Source organism: Alnus glutinosa, chromosome 9 (assembly GCF_958979055.1).
Source record: "Alnus glutinosa chromosome 9, dhAlnGlut1.1, whole genome shotgun sequence".
NCBI classification, from domain to species: Eukaryota; Viridiplantae; Streptophyta; class Magnoliopsida; order Fagales; family Betulaceae; genus Alnus; species Alnus glutinosa.
In genome coordinates, this window is record NC_084894.1 from 19128773 (window position 1) to 19147750 (window position 18978).

An 18978-nucleotide genomic window follows, 5' to 3' on the forward strand; every position below is an offset into this window, starting at 1 on the left:
AAAAAATAAGGGTTTTATGCCCATCAATAAAAGGTTGACACATCAGCATGAAACAAGAAAAGCAAGTGTCATCAAAACACTAGATTTAATCCCCTTCTTTCACTCTTTTGTCTGGAAAAAAAAAAAAAAAAAAATCTCAACCACCGCCCACCCTAGACGTTGCTGCCACTGCCGGTTCCGCCGCTCCGCTACCGGAATGTTGCCGCCACTGCTTGACGCCGGCCGCCGGCCGCCGCCGCCAGCCTTAATGATGCTTGTGGTTTTGGATCGTTTTATGAATCACCCTAGCCTAAATGGCCTCTCTTTCTTCTTCTTCCATTTTAGCAGCTTCCGTTGATGATGCAGATTAGGGATTGAACTTCAACAGGCATTAGCCCACCTGGTGTAACTGGAAAGAAGCAATTTCCTTGCGTTTTGGAGTCTTGCCTTGCAGCTTTGGAAGTCTACTCTACTATAATGTGTAGAATAATGTGTAGTGCTTAAATGGGAACCCCTCTCTCTCTCTCTCTCCGGTAGTAAACAAGGCCAGGAAGCACCCAGGATTTTTTTTTTCAGAGAGAGACCCACACTGCACTACAAAAATTCATGTTTTTTGCCACGTGCATTTCAGCACATGTACGGACACTGTACACGTGTCGAACAGGTTGCCACGTGCATTTTGCTACGCTTGCGACTCGTGTCAGATGTGGAAGTCACTAACTGAACAGTTGGACACGTGTATTTAATACACGTGTCTAAGTAGACATGAGTATTGCCATACACGTGTCTAACTGTCAGACACGTGTATTGAAATACACGTAATACACGTGTCTAACTGTCAGACACGTGTATTGAAATACACGTGTCCAACTGACACGTGTATTTCAATACGAGAGAGAGAGTGAGTGAGCTGGCCGGAGGAACGGCCGGACGCGCGGAGGTCGGTGAGGTGGCCGGTGATGTCGACGGAGAGGGAGAGAGAGAGTGAGGGTGAGAGAGAGACAGTAAGAGTAAGAGAGAGAGATATGATCGATGGGTAGCTGCTACCCATTTAAATATTTTTTTTTTTTTTAAAAAAAAAAAAAAAAATTTAAGAAATGGCCAGGTGGCGCGCGGGAATTGTCCCACGCTGTGCACCTGGCCAAATGTTGGCCATGAGGCAGGTGGCCACGTGGCCAATTAGGAATGTGTACTAATATACACGTTCCTAATGGGATATTACACGTCTCCAATTATAAAACTGATTTTTAATTTTTTAATAAAAAGTAAAAATTATACATATAAATATATAAACCCTAACCCGACCCTAAGTGTACGTATATACTATACTATATATGTACATAAACCCTAAACCTAGGTATATTTAATATATATGTACATAAACCCTAACCCTAAGTGTATGTACTATATATAGCTATAAACCCTAACCGTAAGTGTATGCACTATATATGTACATAAACCCTAACCCTAGGTGTATGTATTATATATGTACATAAACCCTAAGTGTATATACTATATATAACTATAAACTCTAACCCTAAGTGTATGTACTATATATAGCCAGAAATAATAAACGTAAGTGTATGTACTATATATAGCCATAAACTCTAACCCTAAGTGTATGTATTATATATGTACATAAACCCTAAGTGTATGTACTATATATAGCTATAAACTCTAACCGTAAGTGTATGTACTATATATGTACATAAACCCTAACCCTAGGTATATTTAATATATATGTACATAAACTCTAATCGTAAGTGTATGTACTGTATATAGCTATAAACCCTAATCGTAAGTGTATGTACTATATATGTACATGATCGCCTAATCCTAGGTATATGTACTATATATGTACATAAACCCTAACTCTAAGTGTATGTACTATATATAGCTATAAACCCTAACCCAAAGTTTATGTACTATATATATCTATAAACCCTAACCATAAGTGTATGTACTATATATAGTCATAAACCCTAACCTTAAGTGCATATATTTGATATAGCCATAAACTCTAATCCTAAGTGTATATGGCTATATATATATATATATATATATATATATATATATATATATATATATATATATATAATTTTTATTCCCATTTTTTTTGTTGGAAAATTTAATATTGTATTTATAAAACCCACATATAGTACATAAATTCAATGATCGATTTACACATCTCTTGTACAAACATGGATAACAGACGTGTAAGAGAATAAAACTAAACATTTCTCTTTAAAGAATGAGAAAAATCAATGTTTAGCTTTTTAATTTTTAATTTTTAATTTTTTAATCGTTTGAGGAGATTCTCTTTTTAACTTGATTGAATAAAATTCAACTTAAACGCCGTAAAAAACTATAAGATATACGCTATAGGTTTTTTTCATTTTTCCAATTGTTTAGATTTAATATCACAATCTTTCTCATACAAATTTAGGATAAATATATTGTAGTTTTTTGTAACAGCACATAAGCCAAATTCATTCGAATTTCTATAATATCGGAACAATCTAATTATAATCAATCTAGGATTTAATGTTATATTTAAAAGTGTACAATAATGACACGTGAAAATTATATTGACATTATTATTCATAAAATATAAAATCAATTAAATTATAACCCATAGCCCTAAGTGTATATATTATATATACCTATAAACTCTAAAACCCCTAACCCTAAGTGTATATACTATATATAGCGATAAACCATAACCATAAGTATATATATATTATATATAGCTATAAACCCTAACCCTAAGTGTATATACTATATATATCGATAAATCCTAACCCTAAATATATATACTATATAGCTATATAGCTATAAATCCTAACTTTAAGTGTATATACTATATATAGCCATAAACCCTAACCTTAAGTGTATATACTATATATAGCTATAAACCCTAAGTGTAAATATTATATATAGCTATAAACCTTAATCCCAAGTGTATATGCTATATATATCGATAAATCCTAACCCTAAGTATATATACTATATATAGCTATAAACCCTAGCTCTAAGTGTATATACTATATATAGCTATAAACCCTAACCTTAAGTGTATGTACTATATATAACCATAAATTCTAAGTGTATGTTTTATATATAGCCATAAACCCTAAGTGTATGTTTTATATATAGCCATAAACCCTAAGTGTATGTACTATATATAGCCATAAACCCTAAGTGTATGTACTATATAAGGGACTAAACGATAAGTATTTAATTTATTATGTAGCACGGAAAACCCTCAAAATAATTGCATTTACTATATATAGCTATAAATAGCAAGGTTACGGTATATATATACAAGTCATTATAAATGTATATAGTTTCTAAACCGTTTACATGCATGCATACAATATATATATATATATATATATATATAGTATTAATTATAGGTTTTTTAACTTTGTTATGACCTTAATTTTTTTTTTTTTTTTGTTTCTAAACGTAGATGGTGTACAAAACTAAACCCTAATTTGAACTATTTGGTTTAATTATACATATAGTACAATATGTAAATTATGTTAGGGTTTACGTACTTATCAGTATACCATATATATATAAATAAGGAACTTAAAAAACATAAACTCCAAGTATAGAATTTACATATAGCATATAGCTTTAAAACCTAACCTTATATGTATATGCTATGTACACCGTAATTTCACAGATTTATATAGTTAATAAGATAAGGAGTTTTTTTTTTTTTTTTTTTTTTTTTTTTTTAGAAAAAAATGAACACAAAACTTTTTTTTTTTTTAATATATATTTGGAAATAAATAACAGTTGGCCACGTGTAATAATACACGTGTTCAATTGGACGCGTGTAACCTGGACACGTGTAGTAATACACGTGTCCAATTGGGGTGTTTATACAACTAGCCACACTGTCAAAAAGACACGTAGCTAATTGGACGCGTGTCTACAGTAACCGGTACTGTAGACACGCGTCCAAATGTAAGGTTTTTTGTAGTGCTAGCTGAAACCATAGAGACTTAGAGAGAGAGACCCCCACCATGAGAGAGAGGAGTTGAACTTACCGATGGAGGAGCGGCGGAATCGGCGGTGGCGTCTGGGGTGGGCGGAGATGATCTAGGTGTCTAGGTAGGTGCCGGGTGGTGGCTGGGAATCTGGGATGGTGTTTTTTTTTTTTTTTTTTTTTTTTTTTTTTTTTTTTTTTTAAGACTAAAAGAGTGAAAGAAATGGTTATATCCAGTGTTTTACTAACGATTGTTTTTTTTGTTTTATGCTGTTGTGTCGATCTCTAATTTGATTGGTTTTTGCTATTGCCATATTGAAGTTACACTCATGTACATATGTTTGAATATCAGCATGCTTTTGATTACAATTATCTCATATCTAGTACTTGTTAAGGAAAGTGATACAGCCCATAGAGGACCACGCACAACTGTCATAGCTAGTCATGATTCTAAAATAATACTCAAAGCAGTAAGAGAAGATTGTGCCATATTCAGTCTAGACAACCATGGTAAGAACATTTACAGTAGATTATGTAAAACTTACTTTTGACTAGACTAGAAGAATAGATAACAAAACTCTTAAAATCATCCTTCATCAGCTTATGTAAACAAATAAATTATTCTTGTGTCTCCGGTGGAGTTCTGGATGAGCCGCAGTAGTTTTCATCTTCATGATTCCAGATCTACGTTTCTCTACTGGTTCTCTCTAGACACGCACTTCCTAGCTGTGATCACCGTCGTCATCTGGACCGGCCATCTCCTGTTGATGGCCTTGCCGTTCTTTCTTGCCTGTGCGTGGTCTGCACGTGGGGGGATCTCTCTCCCGAGATTGGCGCGTGTGGATCTCGCCATCTTGTCAAGTCATGGTTGGCGATGATCGGTGGTTGGAGACGGTTGTTTCGCTACTGGGGAGACTCCTATGACGGCGCGTGCTGTTCACGCGCCACCTCCGGTGGCGGTTTGTCTTCTTCCAGCGTTGAGGACAATGTTGGTGCTTCTTGTTGTGTTTGTCTGTGTATTCCCTTGTTGTCTGTGTGTTTCACAGTGCCTTTGTAATGCACAAATACTTACTAGACTTATTTGTAGAGTGGAGCTTTAAGGGATGTTCATGTAATATTTGTGTATTGTTTAGACAACTGCTTTGTCAGATTTGTTTCTGACTTTGGATGTAGGAGTGTTTTATACCTTTCATTCAGTCTCTGTAATACCTTGTGGCTTTTAGCAATAGAAGGAGCACATGCTTCTTTGTTAAAAAAAAAAGAAAAGAAAAAAGAAAAGTAAGGTAGTGGAGATTACTCTGAATCAGTGCAAACAGGAAAAGATATTCAGCTCTATTTGAAAACAAGATCCTAATTCTCATAGGAAGTCAATATACTTGTCCAATACTCATGTACTTGACAATCCCACATTCCAGCTAGCTGCCCATACCTTGCAGAACACACTGCATCTTTGTATATAATGCTACGGCATTCTCTGTTTCTTGTATCAAGGAAAATTTTCCTCTGTTCTTCAAATTGTTTTAGTACTCCTATAGAGATTTTACACTTCAGTCTGCTGGTCCGCCTGGTCTGGTCGGTTCACATTGTTTAGGTTTAAAGTGTCTTAAGTTTTTTAATCAATAGAAACCTACATTTAGTGACTATATCTAAGCATTTGATACTTCTTTTTCAGCGGACCTTTCATATGTACCACCATCAAGGTGGCCTTCTTTTCAACCTTTTGGTCAAGGAAATATGAGACTGAATCCGTTCCAATATATTTCCCGTTTTGTAATGACTGCTTTGGGTCTTTCACCCCTATTATTGCAGTTTTATTTTCTTTTAATATTATAATTTTCTTATTCGGGAAAAAAAAAAATTATTGTTACCGCGCACAATAATGATAAATAATACGGAATCTAAAAGAGAGAGAAAAAGAAAATAGAGACATAAACTTACGTAGTTCGACAATATGCCTACATCCATAGAAGTGCGGCTATATATATTTTAATATATCATTTATGGTTTCAACATAATATACTTAAAAGAAAACCTAATACTATGGACGTATTTTAGAAAACTCCAAAATATCATGTACTATATTGCGTGGACGTTGCCCTCGCACCCCAACAACATATTTGTCCACAGGTTCCGCTCCAACAACTGGCATTTATACTAGAATTTCATAGTACTCTCTATATCCAAAAAAAAATTAAAAAATAAAAAATGAGCCGCTTAGTTGCAACAAATTTTGATACTTGTTGATTGAATCTTCTAAAGCAGAAATATGAATATCTAATAAACCTTTGAAAGCTAAATTCCATACGGACAAATAACCTATCATTAAGGTTCATGCCATAATACTTGACTACGTGTTGAGATTCATTATAAAGTTGCCGGCAACAAAAAAATATGCTTAGGAATTTCAAGGAATAGTCTGTTTGTTTTAAAGTAAAAAAACCGTCCGGAAATTTAAATTTCCAGACGGTTTTTCTCCAAACCGTCTATAAATTTATCGATGGTTTTATTAAAACCGTCTAAAAATGTAAATTTCCGGACGATTTTTGTCAAACTGTCTGTAAATTTATGGACGGTTTACTCAAACCGTCCATATTTATTTATTTAGAAAAAACCGTCTATAATTGTCCTTTTTTTTTGTAGTGATTGAACCTTACTCTTCCACAAAAGGTACTTTAAGAGAAGACGTTTGCTCAAAGCTTATAAAGCCCACAATCTATGCATACCTTGACAGTGTTGGACTCTAAACGGTGTATCCACCTTTTTCTGTGTCTCCACCGAGTTATGCTCTGCCTCTTCCCACTTACGCTCTTCTGCTTTATATGCATGATTGACAAGTAACTGGGGTTTCCTACCACAGAATATACATCAGATCTTGATATTTTTATTTCCCCGTTCAAGTTTTGTGCCCACAGTTCATAAAATTCGAGCCAAGCTAGCAGGAAATTGCAGAAAATCATAATCTGCAACATTTTTGATTCAGTTACAAATATTCTTGGGTCTCCCAACACTTCTAGCCACTGGCTTTTTTTCACTGGCCATATTACATGTCATTCTCTATCCCATCTTCCAACCATCTTTTTTGCAAATCCACCCATCCACTGTACGCAGATGACTGAGAGATGGGTTTGAAGAATGATTTTTATCATTTCTCTGTTTTAACCCAGGCAACATCAAATCATCGACAGGGTTCCAAAAACAATATTGTTAATCAAACCATCTCTTTGCAAATTCATCATTAAATTCACTTATCCATTGTATGGGGATGAATGAAAGATCGGTTTGAGAATGATTTTTATCATATTTTTTATTTTTTACTTTAAAAAGGTTAGTCAATTTAAAAATTTCTTACCATTCTTTATAAAGCTCAGTTTCACCTAGTAATTAGGCAATGTAGGACTTAGCACCCATGAGTATCTTTATAAACCACTTACTCTATGTGAACTATTCATCTTTTTTCAATATGAGACAGGGGGTGTTACAAACTCTCCTCTTAAACCCATGACAAAAGAATTAGTCAATTTAGAATTTTTCTATAATTATTTGTAAAGCTTGATTTCACTTAATTAGTAGGCAATATGAGACTTAGCACTCATTATTATCTTTATAAATCACCTATTCTATAGGGATATTCATTTCCTCAAAATGAGTAAAAATGAGTTGGAGAAGGATTTTTATCATTTCTCTTTTTAACCCAGGCGACATCAACAGGATTCCAAAAACAATTTTTGTTAATAAAAAAGTTAAAATGTGTCCATTAAATTCAAGATACCAAAACTTTTGACATCAACTGTCCTCAAAACTACGCTACAAAGATTTAATATGTAAAAATTGACAGCCAAAGGGGATGTAAGACAAAGATTAAAAGAATTTCAACCTATATTTTTACTTAATTATATATTCTTATAATTGCCCCAGAAAATCGGCAATAATGATGGTCCATAAAAAGAGACCAATTTGAAAATTGCGTAAAAATGGTGCAAAATGAAACCATATAGCCAAATGACACTGAAGCTACTACCATCACAACAGTGACTCCATATATAATAATTTTTAGGGAAAAATATAATTCAACCTTCTAAACTATTATTCTTTTTTAGATGACCCCCCAAACTACTAAAACCTTTGAAAATTGCAATTTTGACAAAATATTTCCATAATACTCCTGTCACAGCCATTTTTCAATAAAAAAATAAAAATAAATTAAAAAAAAAAAAAACTAAATTTTATTTCTTATTTTAAAAAAGATGGGTGTTTGGGGTGGCGTTATTTCCCAACCGAGACCCGATCTTCCCGACACCCCTCCGGTCATCGTCTGTTTGCAATGCCGTGATGACCGATTTTATAGCCCGGTTCGGTGAGTTTCGATTTCGCAATCATCAGCTCCCTGATCTCAACCGAGCACATGCTCACCCTGCTCTGGAAAATATCATCCACCTAAGAGAAAATATTGTGATCCTTGAGCTCCAGGTAGCTATTGGCCAATGTTTTGAATGCCAAAAAATTACAGAGAGGAAAATGGATATGAACATCAATGAACAAGCTCACGACCGTTGATTTCTCCATCAGAAACTGATCGAGGTCTTCACAATGATGATAGACTTAGTCGTCGTTTGTAACAAAACAAAATTTAAATTTGAATCATTCATAACCTTCGAAAGATCAATATCATAGACATCGAAGGATAGGAAATTTGCCATATCCGCGTTCGGAGAGACGGGGACGAGTTCGCTGAGCTGCAGGCGTGCATTGTGTTCAACGACAATACTGGAAAGAAGTAGTACGTCATCCGGTTGACTGCACCATTTTTTAAAAAATAAAAAATAAATAAAATTTTAGTTTTTAGTTTTTTTTAATTTTTTTCTTTAAAATTTTTTTCTAATTTTTTTTTTCATTTTTTAATTAAAAAATGACACGTGGTAGGGGTATTATGGGAATATTTCGTCAAAATTGGCATTTTTCAAAGGTTTTGGTAGTTTGGGGAGCCAGAGTGCAAGCCTTAGTAGTTTGGGAGGCCATCTGGAGAATGTGTAGTAGTTTGAAGGGCTAAATTATATTTTTTCCTAATTTCTAGGTTAATAACAAAGATGCAGATTTTTTCTTTTCTTTTTAATAAGTAATTTGCTTTAAGTGGAGGGGTGTTTGAATCACTACCTAACATGTAAAATATTTAATTAAAATGACAGAAACAAGGTTTAAATTCAAGACCTTTGCTTTGATACCAAGTTAAATCATCACTTGTCATAAAAGTTTAAAAGCTAATAGCAAATGATAAATTTAACCATTTAATTAATATTCTAATATTCCTCCTCACATGTAGGCTCAAATTCCTCCTTAATAAGGGAGGCCCAACACGGAAGATATTTAATTGAAATTGAAGGTGAATGGTAGAGACAAGGTTTGAATTCGGGACCTTTGTTCTAATATCAACTTAAATCGCCACTTATCCCAGAAGTTTAAGCTTATAGGATATGATGCTTTAATCATTTAATTAATATTCTAACAATGGGGAAAGAGAGATTCAAAGTACTGACCTCCACTTTAGAGTGTGATTCCTACCCGATTGAGCTACTCCTTCAAATACAATGTGCATAATTTTTTGGTCATACAAGTCCCTTTCAATGTAGATAGATGAACTTGCTGTTTACTTAACTACCTACCCCATTTGTGAATTAGAAAATAAATGTACAATAGTAAAAGTGCACTCAATAGAAAGGTGAGTTAACATTAAGGATCCAAAACAACCAACTACTACACAAATACATGGAAATTCTAGCAATTGAATATAAAAGGGCATTTGAATCAGTTGATTCAGAAAGAAACACTAGAAGAAGTAACTGTGCAAAATGGTGTGTATATATATATTTATTTTTCTTTCAAAAAGCATGGAAACTAGACATGAGACTGGAACTTATACATCGTCTGTTTGGTTGCCAAGAAAACGTGGGAAAGAAGAGAAATCATACAATAAAAACTTCACCAGAATAACAACCACAAATCTTAACAGTCAAATTTCGCTCCAGCTTTCAGCAACCAATTTAAGTGCTGATAAATTTAAATTCCTGAGAAAATTTCATTAATCTATTTGATTTTTCTTACTTGAGCCAAGAAAAGGATTAGAAAAGAAAAGGGGATTTATGTTTTATTGTCTTCTAGATCCTCTCGTTTTTCAGCCTCCAAACAAGTGAAATCCTAAGATGAAGACTCACAGCCAAACGGCTATTGGATTCAACTTTTCAATTCTTGAAAGCTTAAGAATAAGAGGAATAAAAGGAACGTATTATACGTCCCGACATATATACATATTATATAATAGCACTAAAAATCAAAATTTCGTTTTCTTAGCAACCAAACAGACAAGAAAATCCAAAAATTCACACTATTTGTAAGGGGTCTATTATATAATGGGCCTTTATGGGTTTATTATGTTAGTAGGCCTTTAATGGTTCTATTAGGTTAGGGTCCTTTAATTGTAGTTAGGGTTTTATTTGTAATTGTCTTGCATTTTGATTACTAGGAAACAGCTGGACATTCTCTTAGCAAATTGTAATGATAAATGAAGTCTTGTACATCTTATATATATATATATATATTTTATTTTATTTTATTTTGTATATCTTCACACAATCAAGTTTTAAATCTACCATTAAATTTGTAGGGCCGAATGCAAGTTCTATAAATTTAAAGGTAGATTAGAAAATAAAATGTACAAGGGATATACCATAATCATTTCTCAATTGTAACCAATTGAGTTGTTCTTGACCCAATTGGCAAGAATAGGAAAAGAAAAGAATGGGTTAAATATATTTTAGCCCCTCAAATTATCGCATTTTTTTCGGATGGCTCTTAAATTATCAATGCTTAGATTCTGACCCCCCCCAAACTACCACTTTTTAATTTTTTGGCCCCATCCGTCTATTTATGCCGTCAATTCTAACAGAAATTTGCCAAAAACCGAAAATACCCATCCCTTAACCGTGGGAATTTCAAAGTGTAGGAGGGGTATTTTCGGATTTCTGTTTAGAATTGACGGAATAAATGGACGGATAGAGCTAAAAAATCAGAAAGTGATAGTTTGGGGAGCCAGAATCTAAGCATCGGTAGTTTAGGGGGTCATCCGGAGAAATGGTGGTAGTTTAAGAGGCTAAAATATATTTATCCCGAAAAGAATTGTCTGAAGTTTGTTATTTGAAATTCTTTTGAGATCGAGCAATCTCGGATCTGCTCTTCTCATTTCAATACAAGTTTATCCGTATTTCTACCATCAACGTCATCTTCAATCCATGTTTCACCAAATATCCATATCAATCATATTTCAATACACAAATCACCAAAAATATACATAAAACTAAGAAAATCCCCATTACACTAGTACCAGCCTTTTGGTTTTCCCTCAATTTCTTAGCGACCAAACAAGAACAAAGCGCAAACTTTTCCCGTTCTTAGCTCTCTATCTCTACGAACTCCCTCCCAATACACGCATGTCAGATGGAAGAAAAATCAACCAAAATAATTTAATTCCGAAAGAGATCAAATTGAAGACAAGCATTGACACAGAGACACAGAGGGAAAGAGAGGACGAAATTATTTCTTGACAGAAGGGGAATAAGCTATTCTTTCGCAAACCGTAATGCTACATATTACTTTTGTGTCCCTCTAAAATTAATATGGCTCTTAAAATTATTATTGAATCAAAATTCAATAGTAGTCTATCATAAATTCAATGGTGATTTTAAGAGCCTCATTAATTTTGGAGGACACAAGGATGATATGTAGCATTATTCGTTTATGAATGCTACATATCATCCAAGTGTCCGCTTTTTGTTCCCTCAAAATTAATGTGGCTCTTAAAGTCACCTTTAAATTTATAGTGGTCCATCATAGATGAGTAATGTTACATATCACCCTTGTGTTTTCCTTTTGTCCCCCCAAAATTAATGTGGTTCTTAAAATCACCATTAGATCAAAATCGAATAGCGGTCTATCATAAATTCAATGGTGATTTTAAGAGTTACATCAATTTTAGTGAGACAAAAGGGAGACACAAGACTAATATGTAGCATTACTCGACCACTATTGGATTTTGATACAATGATGATTTTAAGAGCCACATCAATTTTGAGGTGACAAAAAGGAGACACAAGGGTGATATGTAACATTACTAAAATAAAATAATGTTATCTATCACTCTTGTGTCCCTTACTGCATATAACCATAACATCAGCAGTCAGAAGATATTAAGCCATGATGCACCAACCAGCACATCTAGGTGTGGATTTAAGGGAGGGCGGGCGCCTTGCAACTTATTTTTTTAAAAAAAAAAATTATATGTCTATTTAAAGTCCATGACCACTCTCGCCCCTTCAAATTTAAGCCCGATCAACTGGACTAGCCCTTTAAAAAAATTAGATTGCCCTCAAATTTGGGCTAACCTCTCACAAAATCAACACAAGTTACCCAACCAAACTTTTTTACCTAGCTACAAACGTATAATATTCTTATCTTTTTAGTCTTTATGCGGCAGTAACACAATCTGATTCATCTGAAACTACGAAGCAAACAATGAAAGTTATGATTTTTATGAAACAAACATTTTCATAATCTTCTTTCTGTAAACCTTTGTTGTTGCTGTTGGGCTGAAAGTTGAAGAAAATTGCTCAAGAAGTAATGGAATGAGTAAAATGTAAGCCTTATGTTTTGTAGTTCTATAAGTCTTCTGGAAATGGAGCCTTGGTTTATGAAGATGGAGTAAAAGAGAATTCAAAGCCGTGCTTATGTCGGTGTTGACTTTCGTTCGGTGTGAAACGAAATGTATTGCAGCTCTAATTCTACGGTCCTTTTTTTTTTTTTTTTTGAAGAAACTAATCCTACGATTCTTGATCTGCCCGAAAATTCAAATTTTCAGTCGCTATATAATATCAATATTCAAAAATCAGAACTTCAACTTTTATGTCTGTTGTGTCAATGCCTTTATTGAGCCCAACTCCCTTATTAAAAAAAATTATTTGTCTTTTGTCATAATTCATTTGCCATAGACTCATCATAAAGTCTAGAGTCTAGATACATAGACTCATCTTTTTATTTGTCCTTTTCACTCAATATTTTTTTTTTTTGGTTTAACACTAGCTACACGATCACCACTCATATGTGTCATCAATCATCATACATAATTTCTTTTTTCATTCATAAATTATAATTTACAAATATGTGTGATTTTGTTTAATAAAAAATTATTTTATGTTTGATTACATATGTGCTTTTAAATGAGTAGTTGTGTTTGTGTTTTGTAGATCAGTAGATGTAAAGATGTATTAACTATTTGAATAATCTTAGTGTTGTTCACTTGTGGTGTATCATGAATTTATAATTTTTTTTTTTTTATGTTAACAATTTTTTGGATTATTTATTTTACATTTATGTGATTGGAAATAAATTTACTGGCCATTATTTTTTATTATAATTGTTTTATTATTTAGATAAGAACAACATTGACATCTTTTGAGAATGTTTTCTTTATACTTTTTTGCTAGTGTCAACAAGTTTCAGTAAATTTTTGCCACTATCAAGTACGTTATTTGTTATTATTTGGTCATTTTATTAAGATATTTTTTAAAGATCGGTTAGATTAATAGTGATCATAATATTGTAATAATTTAATTATACATTGGAATATGTGTTATAAGTCGTGAATTTTTTTTAGTGTAGAAACACTTAAAACTAATAGATAAATAAATTTTTTTTTTTTGTTTCTAAAAAGAGTTTACCTTCAATAAGAATGGGCTGTAAAACCTCCATTTTACAGCATCCAATTATAAGTTAACAACTCATAAAAAACTAAAAATTACAACAAAAATACTATAAACTTGAAAACACCAAATCCCCTACTCATCACTGTTCTCTCTAATATCTGCCGGACCCACCTCTCCAGCCAAAGCTTTCGCCAGAATCCATGGAGCCGGCCACTGTTGGGATTCGCCCAGAATTGAGATCACTCATAAGCGAGATTCGGCTGAAACCCACGCACATTGGCATGGGTTTGGGTGGGTTCGGCCGAAAACCCACGTCTGTGTGTGTGGGTTTCTGGACAAAGAGAGATTCGGCTCTCTATGGCCGGATCTATGTCGACGTCCGAAACCCACGCACATCGGCGTGGGTTTGGTGGGTCCGGCAGGAAATATTGTATTTGTTACAAACATTATTTCTTTTTTGAAGTATTTAAAATATATTACCATTTCTCAAAATATTTATGAGTTTTTATGAAGAAGAGAAATCAGTTTTAATAATTTGGTCTTAAAGAGTTTTGACCGTTTATTTATTTTTTCTTAAAGAATTATGACGGCTAGTCATAAAATCTCAAAATATAACCGTTGGGTGTTTACAAATCATTAAATCTTGCTTTAACTATTTGGTCATTAAGATGCATTAATATTTTAAACTTTTTTTTTTTACCGTTGGTGATTAAAACTCGTCTTGGTCATTAAAGAGAAAGAAAAAACTGATGCTCATTTTTTCATATATATATATATATATTAAGTTCCCAATAAGTATTTGTAAACTTACTTCTTCTTTGGCTTCCAACATATTTTCCAGTGTGTAGTTTATTCCAAAGTGAATTTGTTTTAAGCCAATAAGCTATTTGTTATATTAATATTTTTTCTACAAGAAAAAATATTCTGAAGTCCCCCATCCACTTTGATTAAATGGTTGTTCTATTTGATCTTCGTTCTTGGAAGTGTGTCCTTAACGAAGATAGACGCTATAGTCTAATCCTGAGAGGTTGCGTGTCAAGAGATCCGATCACACCGAGTTATACACTCCGGGAGACACGAATTAACCTTTAAGGACAACGCTTCTTTTTGCGTGATTTTACAGCATTGTGAGATATTTCCTTAATTTAATTTTAATCTTTTGTATAATATTTATTTTATTATTATTATTATTATTTTGGATCAATATGGTCTAGTGTCAACAATAATTTTTCAACCAATTATTTGTTTAACAATTATTTATTTAATTGTTAATTTTCAGATTGATATTATTTTATTTCAATAAAAACTTTATACACCATCCAAAATTATTTCCAACAGGAAACTCATGTTGGTATGCGTGGGTTTTCGGACAAAGAGAGATCTAGCTCTCTGTGGCTGGATCTATGTCGACGTTGGTGGTTTTCGGCCGGATCTTTGTGGCCGGATTTGGCGGTGGCGGTCGGCAAAATCCGACGGCAAGTGGGGCTAAACAGGTGGTGGGTTTAAAACCAGTTGAGCTCTTTGAATGGGAAAATATTTGGTGCTCTTCATGCTTAATGTATTTTAGTCTTTTAATGATGTGTCAACTCTTTCTTAGATGCTGTAAAACATCACTTTTACGGCCCATCCTTATATAAGGGGCTCTCTTCTGAAAAATCTTAGATTATAACATGGACAAGCCAAAAAGAATTGATTCATTTTTTAAGAAAAAAGGATGCAGATTCCAACTACTTAATTTCTGAAAACGTCAATTCAAATTTGTACTATAACTTATTAATATATTAATTATGACATTTCATATGCCTAATATATATATATATATATATATATATATATATATATATATATATATATATCTTTTGTAATTCAAATCTACCTATTGTGTTATTATTTTTGTTTTAAATTGTGTTCACCATAATTTTACATATAATATAAATAAATATATAATGAAAATAAAAATTTATTTTATTATTCTAACTTCACCCGTATTAAGAGAAATTTCTGACCCTCCCTCTGAGGACATCAGCAGATAACCAGCACATCAGCAGATATTAAGCCCATCCCTAGACGCTTAACTACCCGTCTGATTTCCTGTGACAGCAAGTGCAGAAATCATGAATCTCAGCACACTCTCACCTGCCCGTGCTTCATGGGACAGCCGTGTAACAAGATGATAGTAGTCTCATCATTTTTCTTTAGTTTTCCCTTTGTACCTTGCCCTCACTGTTTTCTTTGTAATTTAGTTGTATAGAGTTGTCCTATAAATATGAATATAATTAAATTCACTGTTTTGGAAAAGCTCCAAAAACATATTCTTCAATCTTTTCAAGAAACACCCACCAAACTGCCAAATTTGTACTATAAATCCAACAACGAATCACAATGAGAAAAACCCTAAACCCCCCGAAATTCAACGATCCAACGAACACCACTCCCCCAAAACAACTAACATTCACCAACTATGACAAGCACAACGAAAGCAATTCAGAAACTTAAGGATATCGAGCTTGACCACGGACTTGAAACTTAAGGGTAGGTTGATGCACTCAGAGCGTTGGCGACCGATGTGGTCGTCCACCTTGAAGATCTTCTTCTTGCATGAGGAGAGCTCGGAGTTGCTTTAAGAATACGATTGACTTTGCGATTCTATAAATAAAAAATGAGATTTTAAATTAAATTGTGTAATAGTGACAAAGTAGTTTGGACAAAATAAAAATTATTAATTTACCGCGTGCGCGCAACTCTACCAACTTTGCAGCGATAACATGGTCTCGCATTAAAGAGTTTGAAAAGGCAATTTTAATATATAAAAAGTTGTGTAAAGTAAAAATAGATTCATTTGGTAAAAAAAAATCGATTAATACTTTCTCAAAAAAAAAAAAATTCTCTAAAAATGTTAAAACGTACTTTTAAGAAAAGTTTAAAGTTTTTATTTTTTTTTCAAAAGTTTTTTCTGATTATAAAAGTTTTATTTTCCGACACAATTCTAAGCAAGCTCTTACCGGTTACAAAAGAGTTGGAAATTTAGACTAATAGTGACTATGACAGTCGACAATATATATCCAGATGAAATGCATTTTCCTTTAGAACATGCAGTGGACTTCCGGTTTACTCTAAAGAAAAATAAATTTTATAGAATAAAATGTAAAATATATCATTACTAATGTTTTGTATATAAAATACAAGAAAAATATTTATATATTTCTCGAATTATCGCTCAATTGACAATAATCCCATGAAAAAAAAAAAAAAATTGTCAATGTTGATTTTGCAACCAATGTTGCCTAGGAATTTATAGCAATTTGGCTTGTCATTGGTCATTTGTCTCTGCTTTTCTTTTCTTTTTTCAATCAAACCCACTAATATCCTTTTTCCTTTTTATTATGCAATGATGGATATATTGTATCTTTCTTTTAAAATATTAGGTATTGTAGTTGTATGGCCCATGTCAAGTGGCAGGCCATCAAAAGCTGATATTCCCAGGTGCAATTACCCCGGTGGCGGTGGCCCTATGTGTTCTGAGTTTCAGTCAGGTTTAAATTTTGACAAATGATTCTGGTACCATTTGGACATAATTTTTGTCTAATTTTACTCAAGTGACAATATATATATATATATATATATATATATATATATATGTTATTGAAACATGTTACATATATATATTTATTGTATATCACTTTTTTAAATTATGCTTCGTTTGTTTCGACGTAAAATGATTTTCGTTGTAAAATAATTTCGACGAAATCATTTTCAGAAAAAAAATAATTTTCTCGAAAATATTTTTCGGTGTTTGGTTCGCATGAAAAAAATTATAAAATGCAAAAATCAGAGTTTGGCAAATGTCGCCAGAATCCAGCAATGTCCGATCGCCGTTGCCGGATTCCGGCGAGAAAATTTGACCGGATCCGGCTGGATTCCAGAATCCAGCAATATACCGGATTCCGGATTACAATTTTGGCATGATCCGTCAAGAGTCGGCTGGATTCCAGCCTGACCGGAATCCAGCAATATCCCGGCCGGAATCTGGTCCGCCGGTGGCCGGATTTCGGCACCGGTTGGATTCCGACGACCGACAATTGTTAAATTCTGACAATCAGATATCAAACATGCGTGTAAGGACGAATAGTTTAATTTCGGAAAACGATTTAAAAACCGTAAATCGTTTTCCGAAAATTAAATAAGCTTTTACGGTCAAATTGAAAATAATTTTCGTTGACCATTATTTTCGCCCCTACCAAACACCGTAAAATGCCGAAATGATTTTACGCCGAAACAAACGGAGCATTAACTATTAAATTTATAGGACCCGAATGTAAATTCTTGTGGATTCTACAAATTCAATGGTTGATTTTAAAAAGTGATGTACAAAAAATATGCAAAAATCATTTTTCATTATCTACATATGTGTGTATGTTGAGGGGGGGAGGCTGCCAAAACATGTGCAGGTATAGATACTTGCATGGTTCTTTTTTTTTTTGTTCTTTTTTTTTTAAAGATGGCCCTTTAAGTATGGTTACTTCTCTCTCTTCACATTTGTAATTGAACTAAATATTTTTTTTCTATGAACATGATTCAAAAAGACATAGTAGTGTGATGATCAGTGTTAATATATAGTCGTCTACAAAAGCTTCCCTAGCTTCTAATTTAATAGGTATAGAATAATTGCACCATTTTTAAAAGCAGTTCTCAACTTGATCTAGCTTTCTTTAATTCTTTAGCTTGATTCTTTCTGATCTATTTTTCTGTAACAGATCAAGCAATACTTTGAAATTGTTGCTCTTTGGTACATGATCGTTGATTATTTTAATTACTGATTTCTTAGCTTAAACCATTTATATGGAATATGGATATGTCTGATGCATTTTCTGTCCAGCAGGGATGGAACTGGGGGGCCGGCAAGGGCCATGGCCCCCCTCAATACCACAAAAAAATAGAGGTAAAAAAAATTAGCCTATTAGTTTCTATCAACAAATTTTTTTAGTCCCTACCCCATTCCTATAAGATCTTTTGACTCCGTCCCTTCTGTCTGGCCTCTTAATAAGTTAATGGGGGTACAAAGACAAGGTCGTGGTCATGCATGTGGATCGTTATACGTCACCGTCTCTCATTGAAGAAGATCAAGGAACGAGTATAGGTTTGCAAATTCCTAGCGATTCATCTGATCGACAACTATCACCAATAAAATGATCAATTTTTTTTTATTTTTCTTCTTTTTTATTTTTATTTATTTATTTATTTTTTGTCGTTAAG